General features: G+C 39.9%; 1 long non-coding RNA gene across 1 annotated transcript in view; it reads left to right on the top strand.

Moving 5' to 3' along the window:
* Positions 1 to 20149, top strand: part of LOC128112171 (uncharacterized) — a 48630-nt gene that overhangs the window by 923 nt on the left and 27558 nt on the right. The gene's annotated exons all lie outside the window — the stretch shown is intronic.

Raw genomic sequence — 20149 nt, forward strand, 5'->3', positions numbered from 1 at the left:
CTCAGCCCTGTCCCACCACTGGTCATTGAGTGGGTTTGCTCCTGCTCATCCATACCTTCTCTGAGAAGCCAAATCTGTGCTATGATCCTTTGCTGTACTTTGTTCTCTCTGATTCCCAAGTCCCTAGTTTAAGAGTTCAAGTATCTCTGCCCAGTGCAGTCCCATGTGTGGAAAGAAAAGAAAGTTTGCACCTACCAAAAGTGAAGTAATTACAGAGAGGTGAAAAATAAGGCCTTTGTCTATGTAGGACCAGAGATCATTCTTTTCACTCCTTCCTCTGTGCATGATTTCAAATAAGAAAAAGTGGCTATGATGAGCACTTAAACAGCTTCCGCAAATCCAAGCTTTTAAACCTTTGTAAAACATCAGTTCTCTGCAGTTATTTTTCCACTTGAAAATTTCCTAACTTTTATGTCTGTTGTAGGCAATAAAAGCAATAAAATATCAAAACATTGTTTTTGCAAAACATCTGTGATTTGTTTAAAATTACTCCAGGGCACCCATTTGCCATATCCCTTGCTATTTCGAGGAGGAGAATGGGTCCTCATAGATACAAAAGTGCCCCATTGCCTACCCTAACATTTTTCTCCTCTCATATACTGAGAATACATATGCTTTTCTTTCACAGACTCGGTATACCTTGTAAGGTGACATGACTTGGCATTTTCACCAAGTACTTGTCATGATGTTGTGCAAAGAGAACAAGTTTTGGATCCAGTCAGACTCATACAAAGACTTGCTATGAAGTTTGTGACAAAACTTCTACCTGTATGAAAGAAATATGAGGATAATACCCATATTGAAGTATTTCATATGAATTGATATCAATGTATTTGGATTAATTTCCAGAAAAAGTTTAATCAGTTACTCTTATGAATTAGTTTAGTTAACCCTTCCCATTAAAGGCTGTTCTAAAGATGCCACTAAGTTCTGTTGTCTCACTAAAAAGCAAAGAAGGACATCATGGCAAAGTGAATCAAACAAAAACAGAAAAACCTTCATTCTGTACTGATCATTGGACCCACTAAGGCCTGTGATAGAGTCTCCAAAAACTCACTTTCAGTGTTTTTATATACAAAGGAGAGAAATAAGTTGTTATTAGCATTTTTCATGTAATAACAAAGCAACAATAAAACCTCTATAAATACAAATAACTCAAAGCACCATTATTCTAAAGTTCTAAGGATGCAACACACACCTAATCATTGCTGGAATATCATTGTACACTATTGGGAAGCTTTGTTCTAAAGTCCATCTAGGTTTATGATACTTGTAATGGAAATTTCAGACAGGAAGTGACAGTCTGAGTGGAAATAGGGAAATTCTTCATGGCTAGAAGTTCATGAACCTAGCTTTTATATGCAAATCTTACACAGCTGCATGGGGTTATAGCATAGACAATCCTGAGGCCATGTCCCAAGATAGCACTTCTCATTAGACTGGAATAAGCTAAAACATATAGTTCTCTCATTACAAAGGAAAAGCCCCAGCCAAATAAGTAACCATTCATTCTCTGAAGTCCAGTGTCAGCTCAGACAGGCCAAATACGAATTGATGAGTTTCAAGAAGGTATAATTAGAATAATTAGAAGCATAAATAGTAATCACAATAATATCTGTCATTTTGACTATGCGGCACAGAAAAGAATATATCTGTCTATTAACTAGTTAACACAGAACCATTATAACTACCTTTTAAGTATCACTTACCAAGAGGAATATAGTCACAAAGAGAGATACAGGGAGATTATAAGCTATACATTGTGACCTGAAGGAAGTAACTTATCTCTTTCATACTGGTTCTGTACAGAAACTAGGGAGAGTTGAGTCTGTTAAGGGTTACAGAAATATATTGTTTTAGAAATACTGGCATTTCAAGCTTTAATCCTATTAAATGTTTTGAATATTTCTTGCAACTAAAGTAGAACTGGGCAAATAATGTGATATTAAGGAGTCTAAGAAGCATGTTATACAGAGAAGTAGTTTGCACGTAACACCTACCAAACTTGACCTATGAAGACAAAGAAAACTTTTTAAACCAGAAATAAGCAATAAACTGAACCAGTAACCAAAGGTCCCAACAGGAAAAGCACCAGAGCAGATGGCGTCCCTGCTGGTTCTACCAAACTGGTGGAGAGCAACCAGCATCAATACTCCTCACCAAAACCAGAAAGACACAACAAAAGTAGAACTATGGACTAACGTTTCTGATGGACACAGGTGTAAAAAGTTCTCATCAAAATGCTGGCAAATTACATCTAACAGCACACCAAAAAAAATGTTTTTGCCAGTGGGTAAAGGTGCTTGTCCAGCAATGCTAGTGACCTGAGTCTGATTCCTAGAACTCAAGTATGACAAGAGAAAAGAACTGACTCCATAAAGTTGTCCTTCAATCTCACCACATACACCAGGGCACATGTGTGCCTTCCCAAACACATCACACACACACACACACACACACACACACACACACACACACACACACACACCAACAACAACAACAACAACTAATAATAATAATAAATCATTCACTATAATTAACTGGGATTTGTAATAGAGATATAAGAATATGAAAATCAGTAACGTAATATATCATTATCAATGAATTACAGGATAGAATCATGCTCATTAAATAGATGCAGAGAAGCATTTGATAAAATTCAGTTTCCTCTCCTGGTAAGAAAACCAAACAAATTGCTTATATAAAGACTGTACTTCAGCATAGTAAATGCTATATGTAATAAACTCATATCCAATATTTTATTTACTGGTAGAAAGTTGAAAGCATTTCCTATAATAGCTCTAATGATGCAGTTATGTTGATTGTCTCTACTTGTGTTCAATAAAATATTGAGAGTATTAGCCATAAGAAATAAGCAAGAGAAAGAAATAAATGTATGCAAATTACCTTTGTTTGCCCATGGAGATGACTCTATATAAGAAAAAAAACTAAAACTCCAACCAAAGATTATTAAAACTAATAAAGGAATTCAGCAAAATTATGGAAAACAAAATCAACATACAAAGGTTAGCAACTTTTTAAAAATTATTTATTTTTATTTTATTTTACATACCAACCACAGTTCCCCCAATTCTCCCTTCCCCTCCCTCCATCTCCCTTCTACCACCCTCATCATCTCCTCTGTCTCCATTAAGAAAGGGTAAATTCTCTCTTGGGAATCCATAAAGCACGGCATATCAGTTGAGGCAGGCCTAAGCTCCTCACCCTTGCATCAAGGCTGAACAAGACATCCCACCTTAGGGAATAGATTTCAAAGAGCCAGCTCATGCATCAGGTCCTGGTCCCATTGCTACAGGCCCCACAAAAGACCAACTTACACAACTCTCACCCAGATGCCGAGAATCTAGGTCAGTCCCATGCTGGCTCCCTATTTACTGGCTCCCTATTTGGTAAACTACCAAAAAAGAATTCAATTAAAACTATGACTGGAGCTTGACCATAAAGAAAGTCTCATCCTTGAAACTTGTCCTTCTTAGTCCTAGACTGTTGCTTAAACAATTTTTATGCTTTGAAAGATAAATAAATAAAAGTAACTTCACAATATCTACAAAACAGTTACTCAAGAAATAAATACAACCAAGGAAGTGGAAGTCCTCTACAATGAAAATCATGAAACAATGATTACAGAAAAATGAAGAAGAAAAAAAGAAAGCAATCTGGAACAAAAGGAATCAAGTTGGAGGAGTCCAAACACCAGACTTCAAAACATATCCCAGGACTATAGTGACCAGATACCATGATACTGACATGAAAACTGACACACAGACCAGTGGAGCAGAATGGAGTCCAGGGATGTATGCTCATATCTGTGACCAGATGGTTCTTGACAGAGTTGCAAAAAACGTACATTGAAGAAAAGAAAACCTCTTCAATGAACAGCACTAGGAAAACTGCATCGATGCACAAAAGAACGAAACTTGGCAATTCAAAAAATTGAATATTCAATTTCTTTTTGAAGTAATTCAAGGTCACTGCAGAAAAATATTTTTAAATAGCATCTCATACAGGCAACAAAAGCAAGAATAGACAAATAATTATTTTCCAACCCAAGATGCTTTTGCACCACAAAGAAAACAGGCCTGAAGTAGCAATGTACAGAACAAGAGAAAAAATTGGAAATATATATATGTATGAAAAAAGAATAAAATCCACAACTGTAAGGAACTTACAACCCAACCGTAATAAATCAGTTTTAAAGGTGAGATTAATTAAAAAAGAACAAATAATTTGAGTAGATTTCTCTTAAAGTGAGAAGTAGAAGTGGTCAAAGGAATATGAAAAAATTCTGCAGTTCCCTGCACTGAAATTGAAGCTCCTCTCCTTAGTATGGCTTCACAGTGGTCACTGCGTGTGGTCTCCTAATGTAATAGTTCTTTGCTTTGGCATAGTGAAAATTTAGTATAAAAATATGCTGTCAGACCTGAGGATATGCCTCCACCAGCAAAGTTTGCAGAAGGACGACGTGAGCTTGGACTCTCACTATCCACATGAATATCCAGTGTGCCAGTGCACCTGTGAATGTAGTATTGAGAGCGCAAAGAATGGGGGATCCCTGGAGCTCACTGGTCAGCCAGAGACAATGAGGAAAATCATGGTTTTATGAGAGATCCTGTTTTAAAAGATAAAGAAATGACTGAAAGAAAACACCAAATGCTAGCCTCTGGCCTCAACATGCAGGGCACACATATGCACACATGCATATGAACAAATACACACACACTTGCACACACGTGTTGCTAGAGTTTTCCTGCCTGGCCCAGGGTCAGGTCAAATCTCTCTCACCCGCCAGTCCCAAGCCGCTCAAACCCGACCAAGTAAACACAGAGACTTATATTGGTTTCAAACTGTATGGCCGTGGCAGGCTTCTTGCTAACTGTTCTTACAGCTTAAATTAATCCATTTCTATTAATCTATACCTTGCCACGTGGCTTGTGGCTTACCGGTACTTTACATCTTCCTTGTCCTGATAGCGGCTGGCAGTGTCTCCCTGACTCAGCCTTCCACTTCCCAGCTCTATTCTCCTCCTTGTCCCGCCTATACTTCCTGCCTGGCCACGGACCAATCAGTGATTTATTTACTGACCAATCAGCAACACATTTGACATACAGACCATCCCACAGCACACACGCATACATGCATGCACACACACAAACACACACACACACACACACACACACACACACCTGTCATAAAGTAGCCAACACTGTCCTTGCTGAATTTGTGTTTGCTTTCATAGCCAGGTTCCCCAGAGAGCACCTGCCATTGCCCCTGTGTGATAATGCTGAAGCATTTCTGTTTTTATACAATTGTCGGGAACAAGTCTCTAGTTCACTGATTCCTCTACAGCATGGGCAGGATCTCAAGGGCTAGAGATTATAGACTAACCTGGTCTGGCTGTGTCACAAAAGTCTAGCCCTGCAAGTGTGTGTTGCAGAAGAGGAGCACTGAAACTCTGGTGCCGAGAAATCAACTCCCTGGGTCAAGTGCTTTAAGTAGCTAGCTGAAAGAGAGAGAGAGAGAGAGAGAGAGAGAGAGAGAGAAAGCACTTTCCCTCCTAGATTCATTAAATCCTTGCCAATTTCTTTAATGAGATGTAACTTATATATAGTAAGTCTACAACACTGTTCAATATATTTTTACACATAGACACATCCATACATCAAAGAGCTTGCTTATACACCCAAGACTTCCATTGCCTCAGGAGGTTTCAGAGTATGCTCTTTCAGTAGCACCTTCTCCAGCCTCTAACAAAGGAGGCCACTATCCCAACTTCTATCACTGTGCATTACATCTCACTGTCTTTTACTTCATGTAGACAGTATCAGATAACATACGAACTCCTTTTCTGCAACTTAATATTGCCAGTGTTTAATTTCATTGGACTGGTGATGTCTTTGCACTATTGAACCTGTTTTCTTATTTTCTGGCCATTTGGACACTTATTTTCTGAGACAGAGTGTTCTCACTGAACAGCTAAGCTGTCTGGCAATGAACTCCAGGTGTCCTCTTGTCTCTCTGCATACCCAGCACCCCTGCTCCAGCACAGGAATTACAGACATGTTCCATCATGCCTGGCCTTTTGCATAGGTGGTCGGGATCAGAACTCAGGTCCTCATGTTTAAGCGCCAGCACTGTATCAACCGAACCATCTGCTGAGCCCCTTAGGCAGTGTTATACCACTTAATTACCATAGCTTTGTAGAAAATCGTCCTTTCCGGTAAATGGAAGGACTCCAAATTTGCTCTTTCACTTTAATATTGTCTTGGCTATCTTAGGTCCTACAGGACATTTTTGAAGAATTAAATCCAAAATCTAGATAGACAACCTAAGTTTCATTTGACCACTACCAACGACTTTGTGAAAGACATTTATCCCACCCCCTTCCCTGGGCTTCATCATTTGTAAAATGAGCAGGGTTTAGACCATCCTCGAGACTTGCATTTGTGATTTTCCGGCCCAATTCACACTAAAAGGAAAGTAATTAATGCTCATAAATAAAACACAGGAACCCTCTTTGGGAAGAATGATGGCTTCAATGCATTTCTTTCAGACATTATTTCACATTTAAAATATGTGCTTTGAAATTGGGTTAGAACACCTGGTTAATGTAGTCTCAAAGGATTTGCAAATTCACTAAGTTCCTAACTTACCTCTTTAAGAATGACAAAACAACACATCTTGTCTTTATTAGAAGTAGAATTTAGATAAATTGGGATTTTGGCTCATATATTTATCTGTGACCAGGAAAAGAATTTAGATGTATGATAGCTGGCACCATTATACCTTTGTAAAAACAATCTTCAGTCTAAACTCCCTTCTAGTCACAATCCATTTTCTCAGGGTAGCCCCACAATGGCACATTCCCCAAACATTTCCTATGTAGTCCTCCAGAGCTAAGATCTTCTCTTTGCACTAATTCATACATTTAATTCTTTCCGCATTACAACTTGCCTGTCCCCTTGAGTAACTCCACCATCTACTTGATACACAAGACATTTCCACCTCGTGCTCACCCACCTGTACTGAATTTAGCACCTATGTGGCTTTATCTCCGCCCTGTTTCTCTAGTGTACCTGGGGCTTTGCGAAGAGCTCTCTGGTTGTGAGGCCCTCCTCTGTGGCAGTCATCAGTGCTTTTTTTGTTTCCCAGGGTCCATGGAAGCAACCAGCCTACTTCCCATTTTCAAAAGGAAAAATTATGCTTATTAAAACTGGAAACATAGCTTCACTGTTGCTTGTAGTAGACGTTTTACTTTCTACAGGGTACGGGGGATGGTAACAAATTGTTTAATATGCCACAGCTGGCCATTGGACATGGAGGATCATCCTACAAGGCATACACAGGGGAACAAAAGAGTTCTCACCAAAGGTATCAGTGAACACTGTTGCTTAAAGAACAGCCTGAGGGAGAATTGATAAAACCTACCTGGGCCTGTGCTGTGTGGTCCAAGATGGAGGCCAGATCCAAAAGGGTAGAGTGGAAACTGGTCAGATGAGAAGCATCAAAGTCACACAGGAATGTAATGGGACTGAGGAAGGGAAACGCATAACTATTGTAGATTCCAACAATAAACACCCAATGGACCCAAGACAGATCGATTAAAAAGTGAATAAATAGCCGGGCGGTGGTGGCGCACGCCTTTAATCCCAGCACTCGGGATTACTTAGGAAATACATGTTTTGATAAATTTGGGGCTTGTCAGGGGACAGCTGCAGAGAGTTCTTGATAGGCACACATGTGTGTATTTCTCAGCAGAGAAGTAGACAGTGGAGTTTGAAGCTTACAAATTGTTTCGCATCCCTCATCTTAGCATCGAAACACCTAAGGAACAAGCATTTGATTTTGAGGTGTTAATTAGCTAGTGGGAAGATGGTTTAGGATTTGCACTCAAGATTCCTATTGTGGATTTCAATGTTCATTTTATTGCGTTATACCACCGCTCACATGAGCATGAAAAAATTACCCATAACCAAAATAGGATGCTAGATACTATCCTTCTATTCAGGTTATATGCTGATGCCTTACACTAATGAGAATAGCTTCATGTGATTAAATACTGAATAAAGTTCTTTTGATATTTGTCCCCCCACCATTATGTTGGTGCGCTACATTTACATAATCTATTCATCTGTTAATGGACATTTAGACTGATATGAATAAGGTTAAGCAAGTTTATAGTAAGACGTAGATTGCTGAAAGGTCTTAAGGGAGGATGATAGCAAAACACAGGTGGTATGAAGAAAGAAAGGGGAATAATGGAGAGGAGTGGATTAATGGGGAGGGGAATGAGAGGAAAGAGCAGAAGGTGTTGGAGGAGAGATAGCTCTACTAAGGATGTTAGCAAAGGCCACAAGGAAGCAATGCTATTTTATAGGCTTACTAAAACTTATAATTAAAAAGAAATTTTGAATGGAGGTACCCTATATGGGAGGAAGGTAATGCTAACCCCAGAAGTTATTAAACAAAGGAGATGATCTGAGCCAACCCCCCCCCCCCCCCGCCAAAACAATACAGCCCATTGCCATCACTCTTGGCTGCTCATTAGAACGTGATACTAAAAGCTTATTTCTGAAGACACAACATAATTTGGTCCAAGGAAATGGGAATTCAAGCTGGTATTGACTTGAAAGCTCCTTCCGTGATGGGTAGCTTTCATGGTATGAAACAGTGTCTTCTGGGCCATATGCAGCCAATGTTTTCCTGATCTCACTGCAGCTGTGGTTATCTGCATAAGACTTGTCCAAGTTTGGAGCCATCAACATCTCACGATGGAAGGCAGCAGACTTAGGAGGCCTATGTCTTCCTGAGAGATGACTGATATTTGTCAGTGGCTGGGGGGAAAGGATGTCAGTTCCTTCACCGGGGGTAACCAGTTCAGTAAGTGACATTCTACCATGCAAACAAACATAAATTCACTGGATCTCTCTCTCTCTCTCTCTCTCTCTCTCTCTCTCTCTCTCTCTCTCTCTCTCTCTCTCTTTTCTCTCTCTCTCTCACACACACACTCACAAACACACATAATACATACACACACACACACACACACACACACACACACACAATGAAATTAGGATGGGAGTGTAAAGAAGAAGAGTTACAGCAGAGGAGGGAGTGGGGACCAGACAGGGTAATAGAGAATGGTAAGAACTAAAGTTTCTTATACACAGGTATGTAACTGTCAAATACTAAAAATAAGGCAGCGTACAGAGAACAAATCAAAATTAAATATGCATGAACATTCTGTATGGAAACCTATTACTTTGCAAGTTAACTTTTAAAGTAATAAACATGTAGATGGATACTTGACTCAGCAGTTAAGAATAGTCTCTATTCTTTCAGAGGACCTGGGCTCAGTTCCCAGCACTTGTATGGTGGCAGCTAGCAACTATTTGCAAAGCCAGTTCAGGGGATCCAGTTAGGTCTCTTCAGCCTCATTGGGCACCAGGCATGCATGTGATGCACATACATACATACATACATACATACATACACACAGGAAAAACGCTAATATAAATAAAAATAAAAATAACTAAATCTTTTAAAAATATAAAAAAAGAAAGAAAGAGGGGGGAGAAAGAAAGAAAAAAAGAAAGAAAGGAAAGAAAGAAAGGATGGAAAGAAGGAAGAAAGGATGGAAAGAAGGAAGGAAGGAGAAAAAGTTGTTTATCTTGTACAGGCAGAAGTGGACTGGTCTGAGTTCTAAGGCCTGGACTAGGTAGTACCTATTTTAGGCTATGTGGCCCATGTATTCTTATAACCATTTAGCTCTTTCCTCATGGCTCTCATAGTCATAGGTAAATGAGGAGTGACGATCTTCCAATTAAGCTCCATTTATGAGAGCTATCGAAATGATTTGAGTGAAGTTTGTCAAACAGAAGTTGGCACCCCCCTTGGTCAATGATTATTTCTGGGATGAAATGCTGCTGGGATGAAGTAACAGGCAACTCTCCCTTCCTGCCAAAAAAGCAAATGTGATCAAAGCTGTTAAATGGATTAAAACTTTGTGCAACATAGTAATGCCCAATTGCATAACTAAAATTACATGTCTGCCAAAGATATTCCTTAAAAACTCACTCAACAACCAAAAGGGAAAAAGAAAAACAAATCTACAAAGCCTTCTAAGACAGATGATGCAAAGAAACCACTCAACATAGGAAAGAGGTAAAGATCTGAGAAGTTGCCAAATAGCCAGCAGTGGGAATGAGAAAGAGGTTCCTTGTGGATATTCTGCACTTTCTAGACTACTCGGCAAGTTAGAAAGGAAAGGGGAAAATGACTTTCAATTATGCATTATTTATCCATTGTTAGTGAATGTGTATCCCTAAGTCTTCCTCTCAGATAGAAGGAGGAACAATGCAAAAGTACATTCTAGGTGTGAGAAGCCACATCACCTTTTGGTGGAAGCTGAACCATGAAAAGGATGTAGTTACAGATGCCAAGAACACTTGCAGGCACAGTGGAACTGGTCCACTACAACTAACAATGAGCTCTCTGTCCATGAGCAGCCAAACTGACCTTATCCCATTCTCTTTATCTGTAAGATAAGAATTAGGACAAGTTTTCTACATCAATAATAACCCTTTTCAAAATTACTCTTTTAGACAAATCAGAGGACTTGGAGGGGGCATCTCAATGAGTAAAGTGACATGTATTTGTTTTACCATTACATCACTTACTAAAAAGAAGTCCTCATAAAATAATGATGGGAGGTTGGGGGTGGGGGAAACAATATTGAAAAGACACAAGTTGAAAATGATTGAAAATTGTTCATTTGACAAAACTAAGTAAATGATTCTTAGCCATAAAACACTCTGTGTTGTAGATACTAAACTGCCCACGTCATGTCCCAAATGACTTGGCCCTAGATAGTGACCAATATTCCACTCTATAGATTTCTTTGCATCAATAATTCAAAGTGTAGGAGTGCCTTGTGTTAGAATTACTTAGATGGACTTTTAACATAGTTTAAATTAAGTGGTCAATCGCTTAATCTTCTATTTCATTTGGACCAATATTTTGAAGCCCAAACTTTAACAAGGCAGACAGAAAGCAGAAGAGCAGCAACCAGCTGACATAGTGTTTCTTTAAAGTTCAGGAAATGGTCATCTTACTAGCAGTCCTGACTGAATGAGAAAGCAAAATGCTTTCTTTTTTCTAAATAATAGAGCAAAATAATGAAAATAGAAAGTATTGTTGCCCAGAAAGTTTTTTAAACGGACCATGTTTGAATACTAAAATAGTTAATATTTTCTCTCAATTCAGTTACAAATGTCTGTATGCATTGTTATTCTACATGATATAGTGTAAAAATGGTAAACTAGTGGAGTTTGGAGATTCCTTACATTCAGTCTAGCCATGAGTAAACCAAGCTAAGGAAGTTCACCCCCATCAATAAGAAAGATGGTGTCTTATTCCATACAAATCAAAACTGCAGTGCTCTAGAGCCGAGCAAGATTGAGGGAAGCTCAGATCCCAATGGAGCTGTCGCTGTAGGAAGACTGTGTCCTTAATATCTGTAAGTTCATTGTCTTAGCTCTCAGGCCTGCAGACAGCTAACTGTCTCTGGGACCTCGAGAAATTAAACATTACTGCATCTGATATATCAGATCAAAGAGACTATCTGAAAAACTGAAACCTACTAAGCCTGTACATTTCAGATACAACACAAGCAGAGACCTGCACAATGAGAAAATCAGTTGGCATGCCAATTTGGATGGGGGAAGTTTCACAAGGTCCCAAACCTAGACAAAGAGCTGCAGGCAGTCCATGGTTCCTGAGAGAGAGACAATCAGTTTTCTCCATGGATGAAGTCTCTGATAAGTCAGTCCTAAGTGATCAGCCTGGGATACATGCACACATGCTCAACACTAAATGGAGCCATAAGTTGTTCATACATATTTTATATTTGTGTGTGTATATATATATATATATATATATATATATATATATATATCTCCATTTATTTGTATGTGTGTGCATGTAAAAATAACAAAGAAGACATCACAAATTTGAGATGGAGTCATGGGTACCCAGGATGAGTTGGAGTGAGGAGGAAGGATGTGGAAATGAACACAATAGTCAGGTATAAAATTCTCAAACAAATTGTGAAAATTAAATTTACAAAAAAAAAGAGAGAATGAAGGACAAGAATATCCTTTATCATGTTTACCTCACCACGATACTGGAGTCATTTGTATTACCATTCTTTCTTGAAATACTTTTTTGATAAAATATTGCTTGTAGTCCCCTGTATTAAGAATAGCAATGATCATTCTTTAGCAACAGTAATGGTATAGAAAACAAAGTCATTTCTGCCAAGACTCTAGGTTTTACAGTAGCAATCTGATCTATCAACACATCAAATTTTGTGCTCTTTATTTATGCCCACCTTGTATATGATATAATTGCAAGTAGTGTGTATGTCTGTACTCAGTGTGCATTTATTAATTTATGAATGGAATGTACACTGATATATAAAGTGTTGCTTTATATGTGTTTAAATTTCAAGGCATATTCATATTTAAATTTTTCTCCTTTTCAAATGCAGAATTTAAATGAATTATAAATTTAATTTCTCAACTGTTAAAACCAATATGCTACTATTTAAATGAGGATGCTTGAATATGCTTTAAATTAAATCTTTCATTGAACAGTTAAATTCCCTTTTAGTGACAAACTAGGGAAGAGTCTGAGAACGGGACGTGGTGGTGGTCCTCCTGGTGTTCTAGTCACATGAGGAGTCTGACTGAGTCTTCTGTGAAGAACACCCGGAAGTACCATCGTCTGCCTTAACCCCTATCTTCACAATAGTAATTCTTGACTCGGGCTTCTTGAAACCTCCTTACTTCCATTCTTGAAAGTCCAGTGGCCATTCTGTCCCACACAGAAAACTCTGTGGTTTGCTAAATATGGGAGAAGTCAACTTAGAAGCAAACACGCTGTTGGTTGCTTTGTCTAGTATACAAGGGAGAGTCATGTGTTCAACATTGTCTGCTGTGTGGCTGTGCTGGCCCTGGACCAGAACTGTGTAGGACAGGAAATCATAGATGACTAGATGAATGACCAGTCATGCATCTCCACGTCTGCTTTTCACCAAACATTTAAAATTGGGACAAATAGCTGCTAGTTTAAAACGTGGCCACCTTGTAAAGAAAAGGTCTGCAGGGATGAAAGCCTTTTGTTTTACCATCTCATTCAGCGTGTCCAATGTCTGTGATCTTATAATTAGTGGGGTGATGGTATTGACTCTATTAAATGAGATGGCTGCAGCAAGAAGAGTGGCATTCAACTGAATCACACAATTCAGAAAGAAGTTCACACTAAAAGGTTCCAGAAAAAAAAATGCCTGCAAAAAATTCTCAGAAATGCATATTAAAATTCCCTCAAAATAGACACCTGAAAACAAGGATCACATAGGAAGGACATGGATGGCAAGGTAATAATGTATGAAACACATATAGGGGAATGTCTCTAATTAGCTAGAATTAGTGAAATTAATTATGAAGTAGTTACTAATGCTGTTCCAGTTGATGGAGTTGTTTATCCCTAATTGCACACAATGGCAACGCTACACTCTTGGCTTAACTAATCCGTGGGTTACACTTCCAATTAAGCAGAGTCAGGAACCTAGAATAAATGCAGAAGGATGATTACTGATCAGATTACTGGTTTTGACCCACCGGATCACACATCTCTGCAGCCTCCGAGTCTGTTCATGTCACACTTCTCTCACATACTTCCTTTGCCTACAATTTCCAGTGAATATTTTTTAGGGCTTCCAGTCCAGAAACCTAACACCATCGCCCTCACCTCCATTCAGTGACCACCATCATGTGTCCATCTCCACGGTCACACCCCAGACTCACTGGGCACTCCACTCTCTCTATCATCAACAAGCTCCTTCCCTTGCTGAAAGATCTAGGCAAGCCATTCCCTGACCTAATCCAGTGTTTTGATTTTGTCTAAATTGAAGAGTTGAGACTTGAAAGGTTTCTGGAGTCAGTTGGGAGTATTTCTGCACACTTTTTTTTTCCTTTGAGAAGATGCACTCTTTATATCAGAATCTGACTCTCTAGGAAGACACCTTGAGGACAAAGTAAAGGAAGAACTCGTCCAGGAGTCCATGACTGAACCCGAGATGCTTTATGCCAACCTATCACCACCTGCTACCTTGATTCCTAATTCCCATTGGTTCCCTAGATGCTCCAGTTTTCCATCTTTCCATATTTGCGTGCATGCTTCTTCTCCTTTTGGAATGTGCTGGGCTCTGCAGCTTCGTGTGCTACCCAACTGCAAGGCACGTTCCAAAAATCAACTTAGAAGTCAGCTTTTCTAGTAAGTCTGCTTTGGCCCCACCAACCGTGATAACATGTGGGTGAGAACTTCCTTTTAGTCTATTCTGGCCTCTGGACATACATCTATCTACCTTAGCACTTTCCAAATTCCTATTGTGAACAACTGTAACACACTAAAATGACCTTCTATCACAGAGAGATTGTTATTTGTGTGGGTAATCTCAGAGGCTGACAATATCTAACCTGAGCAGGTAGGTACTCAAACTTTGGTAAGAAAACATAAAGTTAACTGAGCACGGAGAAACTGAAGTGGAGACGGGAACTTTCAGAGCCATGTTTCAATCAGTAAAAATCATCCCCAGGGCAATAATTAATTAATAGCAGGCATTTGGCATGGCACACTGCTGGGAGTGAACTGCTGAAGAAATCGGGTTGATAGAAATAGGAAGAGTAGGGACTTAAAGTATGCTCTGAGGTCTGACATGAGCCAAGCTAAGTTTTGTCTGCTCACCACAAAAGGAACTTGAAATGCGGAACTGATGTCCCACGGCAGAATCACACGCTACCTGAAGAGTTCAGCAGAATTTGAGCACTAAAAAATTTAACAGTTGAAACTAACCCTAAATATAACTCTTTATTTTAGTTCTTGCTGGCTAAATATAACCATTTACTCATAAGGCAAAATCAAGAATTAATATGAGAAATACGTATCAGTCAGTTCATGGGGAAATAACTGGCTTTAATATACAAAGTTATATGTATAGCCCACTCCATAGCTACTCTTAGCCAATCATGTATTGTTCTGAATAATCTGTAAATTAAAAAAAAAGACATGATACAATTCTTGATCACTGAGAAGCAACAAACCTTCGTGTTTATTTCTTTAACAAGATTAATCCCTGCCACAAATCATATTTGTGCCCTCAAAGACCTCGTAAAGGGATTTAAAAAGCAGTGGAGTTAAATGTATAATGATCTAAAGAGCAGAGAGAGAGCAGGTGAGGCTGGGTGGGCAGGGCTGTAGCCATGGTGCATCTCAACAGAGCTGGAGAAGAGAGAGGTGCCATTGCTGTGAAAAGTACAACAGGAATATGTGTCAGGAAGAAGATGCTGATGAGTACATCTGCTCCTGTTCTAAGATCCCGGCTAGCCTCTTCCTTTTGTTTGTCCAAGAGGAATGGCCTCAAAGACTTAAACTTCTGTGTAAATATCTCCAAGCTAAGCTGATGTCTCTTCAGAGACAGTTCCTGGACCTTGTATAGTGAGCAGGTAGTGCTTATTTTAGATGTTTTTTCCAAACGATCATGGCCTGTGCCACACAAAAGCCCTTAAGAGGAGTACTGTTACCTGGCCCATGTGCCGTTTCTATCCTCCAGGCTTTGTGTGAACTACTAGAACAATGACTGCAAACAGAATCTTAGGAACCACACTGCCTGACTTGTAGAGCGGTGATCCTGGGCAGGTTTCATGCTTTGGATTTCTCACGTGTCTAATGGTGAAAATAAATAGCAGTTCCTCACAGGAGTCTATGAGGGTAGTGTTCGTATTAAAATGAAGCTTCTACATCAGTTCTTGGGACATCACAAGCCCTATATGTTATGCACTCAATTAATAAATAGACCAAATTCAGGAAAATGAAGTGAAACATTGGAAAACAGCCTCCTTTGTGATAAGGAAAGAACCATTGAAGAATTCTCATCTTGTGACTAAAGTGCATCTGTTACCTGCCTCAGACATGGCAACCATGATGCTGCAAGAGTATCTTGTGAGAATATTTTGACTGCCTCAGCTTCTCAAATGAAGGAAAGAGGCACAGAGAAGCCAAAGGTCATTTTCACATCTCATAGCAAATCAGAGATGGATCTGATTGACTCACCTGACAGCTGGGTCTTCTCATGAGTGCTAACAGGAAGTGCTCAGCTCCTGCTGCCATGCGCAGAAGCCACTTACCCAGCTCTCTTTTTCATGCCAGTTCCCGCTGTGGAGCCAGTGCACGGGTAACTCAGTAAATCATGCAAAGAGTATCAGATGTGGTATAAGATGACCCTTTACCTTCACAAATCACAAAACTAAAGCAGACTTGAAAGAATTTGCTCAATAGCCGGGCAGTGGTGGCGCACGCCTTTAATCCCAGCACTCGGGAGGCAGAGGCAGGCAGATCTCTGTGAGTTCAAAGCCAGCCTGGGCTACAGAGCAAGATCCAGGACAGGCACCAAAACTACACAGAGAAACCCTGTCTTGAAAAAATGAAAAAAAAAAAAAAGAATTTGCTCAAAGCTATATAATGCTTCTGAATCTGAAGCCCAGTGCAAACTAATTTCTCTTTGCTATCAGCTCATTGTCTTTTTGTTTTGTTTTGTTTTTTTGGGTTTCTCTGTGTATCTTTGCTCCTTTCCTGGAACTCGGTTTGTAGTCCAGACTGGCCTCAAACTCACAGAGATCCACCTGCCTCTGCCTCCTGAGTGCTGGGATTAAAGGCATGCGCCACCACCGCCCGGCTGAGCTCATTGTCTTATTCATATCTGTGTCATTAGAGAAGATTTGACACTATAGCAGAGGAAAGACCATGAGGCCATCTGTTAGTTACAGAGCTGCTAGGAAAGGATTAGAGGCAAAGCAAAGCTAAACGGGACCGTGTCTTAGTTACAGTTTTATTGCTGTGAAGACACACCACAGCAACTCTTACAAAGGAAAACGTTTAACTGAGGCTGACTTATAGTTTCAGAGGTTTAGTCCATTAACATCCTAGCAGGAAGCATGGTGACATGCAGGCAGACATGGTGCTGGAGAAGGAACTGAGAGTTCTACATCTGATCAGCGGGCAGCAGGAAGAGACAGTGACATTGGGCCTGGCTTGAGCTTCTGAAACCTCAAAGCCCACCCCCAGTGGCATACTGCCTCCAATAAGACCACACCTACTCCAACAAGACTACATCTCATAATAGTACCACTCCCTAGGGGCCTATGGCAACCATTTTCATTCAAACCACCATACACCACAAGACAAAACATTCTTAAAAGGCTGTCAAGAAATCTGAGATTGAGGCTTGAAGAAATGGTTCAACTGTTAAGAGCACTTACTTCTCTTTCAGAGGAACTGGATTTGATATTCAGCAACCACATGATGGCACAGAACTGTCTGTAACTGCAATCTCAGGGGATCCAATACCCTTTTCTTATTTCCATGGGCTTTCCGCATGCACACAGTATACAAATATACACTCAAGCACATACACATTCACATTTAAAAAACAATAAACAAATTTGAAGTTGACTTAGGCAAATGGCTTTTCAAAGCTCTAGCTGAAATAGATAGAGGAATCATTTTAGACTGTTCTAAATAAACTGAATTATTTAGAATCATTTAGTTGATAGGAAAATGCATTTGCATGTAAAGAAGCCCAAAGCAATCTGCTGAAAGCCCAGCATCAGAGTTCTACTGTTTACATACCCTCTCATCAGGTACCTGAGGGGTTCTTAATTTTCAGTTTGGAATTCTTCAAGTGGATTTGTTTTATTCTGTCACACTTCAGTGCACAATACTTTGATATGGATTTACTATTTTAGCGTTTATTGGTGGCCCTCATAGGAGGCTGAGCCTGAGACTCACTTAAGACAGCTTGTTAAGGAGAACCCAAGCGCCAGAGGAGGCTGACCCAGCAGACCTGTGGGCATTTTTAACAAGCTCCTCTTGGTTCTGTGGGAGGCAGCCTTACATAATGCTCAAATTAGAAATATAAATAAAAAGCTCGTATCAATTTGTCATCTTTTTTTAAGCTCAACTTTTCCCCACCTACACAGGTCTCAAGGACATTTATGAAGTGCCACGGGACTTCGTCAGCCCCATTTTTTGTTTCCTAGACACATTTATAATAAAATGCATGAACATTGTTCACATCATGCAGGACTTCATCCTGTCTCTCAGCTTTTGGAAGAAACGTTGAAGTGCTCCATGGAATAGTTTCTATACAACGGAAGATTTTTATGACTCCCCGACTAGGAACTTAGTCAATACATCCTCATCTACCTATTTTTCTGGTTTCTAAGTATTTTAAATTAGCATGACAATTCCTGATTTGGACAAATATCATGAGAGCAGCATGACTGCAGAGTAGGTATATGATTAACACCAGGCTCAGAGGAAAGGCTTCTGTGAAAAGGTTGTCTGTGTTTGATGTGAGACTTTGTATAAAAAGGGGGTCCTGCCCCTGCCCTCAGACACATTGGAGTCTATGGTGTGCATATTAAGAGTCCCTATGGCTTCCAGGTTCTGATCTCAGGGCATTTCTGCCTATCGATCTTGGCCTTTATAATATGTGACAAGAACTTGGCTCAAACTTAAATCTGGGGCTGATGTGAAAAATTTTGTCAGTTACAATGTTTTTGTTTTGGAAATACTTGTTGCTGTGGGATGGTCTGTATGTCAAATGTGTTGCTGATTGGTCAATGAATAAATCACTGATTGGCAGTGGCCAGGCAGGAAGTATAGGCGGGACTAACAGAGGAAAATTGAGAGAACAGGAAGCTGGGGGAGGAGACACTGCCAGCCGCCATCAGGACAAGGAAGATGTAAAGTACCGGTAAGCCACAAGCCACGTGGCAAGGTATAGATTAATAGAAATGGATTAATTTAAGCTGTAAGAACAGTTAGCAAGAAGCCTGCCACGGCCATACAGTTTGTAACCAAAATAAGTCTCTGTGTTTACTTGGTTGGGTTTGAGCGGCTGTGGGGCTGGCAGGTGAGAGAGATTTGTCCTGACTGTGGGCCAGGCAGAAAAAGTCTAGCAACAAATGGCGTCCAACGTGGTGGCAAGAGTTTCCACCTAAAAACTAAAAAAAAAGATTCTAAAACGGAGCTAAAAACAGTTCCTAATTGTTTCTCTCAAATGAGCGGCAGCTGCCGGTTTGAGCTACTGGCGGGTTGCTGGCGTGCGCGCTCGACCTGCAGTATGGCGGGAATGAGGCCTCTGCAAGTGGCACATTAAGCTACATTGTGGATTTAGCCTTTGCTAGTACAAAACAAAAGAGGTTTCTGGGCTACACGCTGCTTGGATAAAAGCATAGACCCACGATGGCTCCCAGAGCTGGCAGTAAGCATACCGCCGCCATGTTGGGAAACTGAGGTGGGCGGAGCCAGCAGCCACAGCAGCTACAGCTTAAAGCAATAGATTCACAATAAGACAGATTCAGATGTAATAGTTTAAAATGTGTGTAAAATATACGTAGGCTTGAAAGAGACAAAAAAAGGTGATATATACAGTATAGAAACAAATACATGGTTTTAAAAAATAAAGTCTTTAAAGAGACAGTAAAATTAATATAAAAAATAAGCCACGTAGAGATGACTATTACACAGAGAGTCTGGATTGTGTTGTCTTTGGGATTCTTAACTACAGAGAGATATTTGATTGTAAAGGAAGCTGAGTTAAACCAGTATGTATATTTTAAAGATACTTTGACTTCAAAATTTGGATGTAAGGATATGTTGCTTTGGAAAAGAGTCTCTTTTGTTTCCACAGAAAGCAAGAGGCTATGGATTTGTTCCAGATTAAGACACATCAGGTTTGACCAGCCAAGACCACCTGAAAGGTCTCTGATGACACCATGGCCCAGATGATCCAACATCCAGAACCGTTTCAAGGCAACTGGCTCAGATGATACAGCCTCACGGACTACTCCATGATCCTAAAATTTTCTTTGTTTCCCCAGAAGATACAGCGCCCCCCTCCAGCAGGAAGTAGTAAGAGAAGCTACGCCCAAATTCCCAAATATACCAAGCTGACTTTGGAGATGTGTAAAGGTTAAAACCTTCCTTTTTAAGAAAAGAAAAGGGG

This window comes from Peromyscus californicus, unplaced genomic scaffold (genome assembly GCF_007827085.1).
Source record: "Peromyscus californicus insignis strain IS unplaced genomic scaffold, ASM782708v3 Scaffold_16__1_contigs__length_79575227, whole genome shotgun sequence".
Lineage (NCBI taxonomy): Eukaryota > Metazoa > Chordata > Mammalia > Rodentia > Cricetidae > Peromyscus > Peromyscus californicus.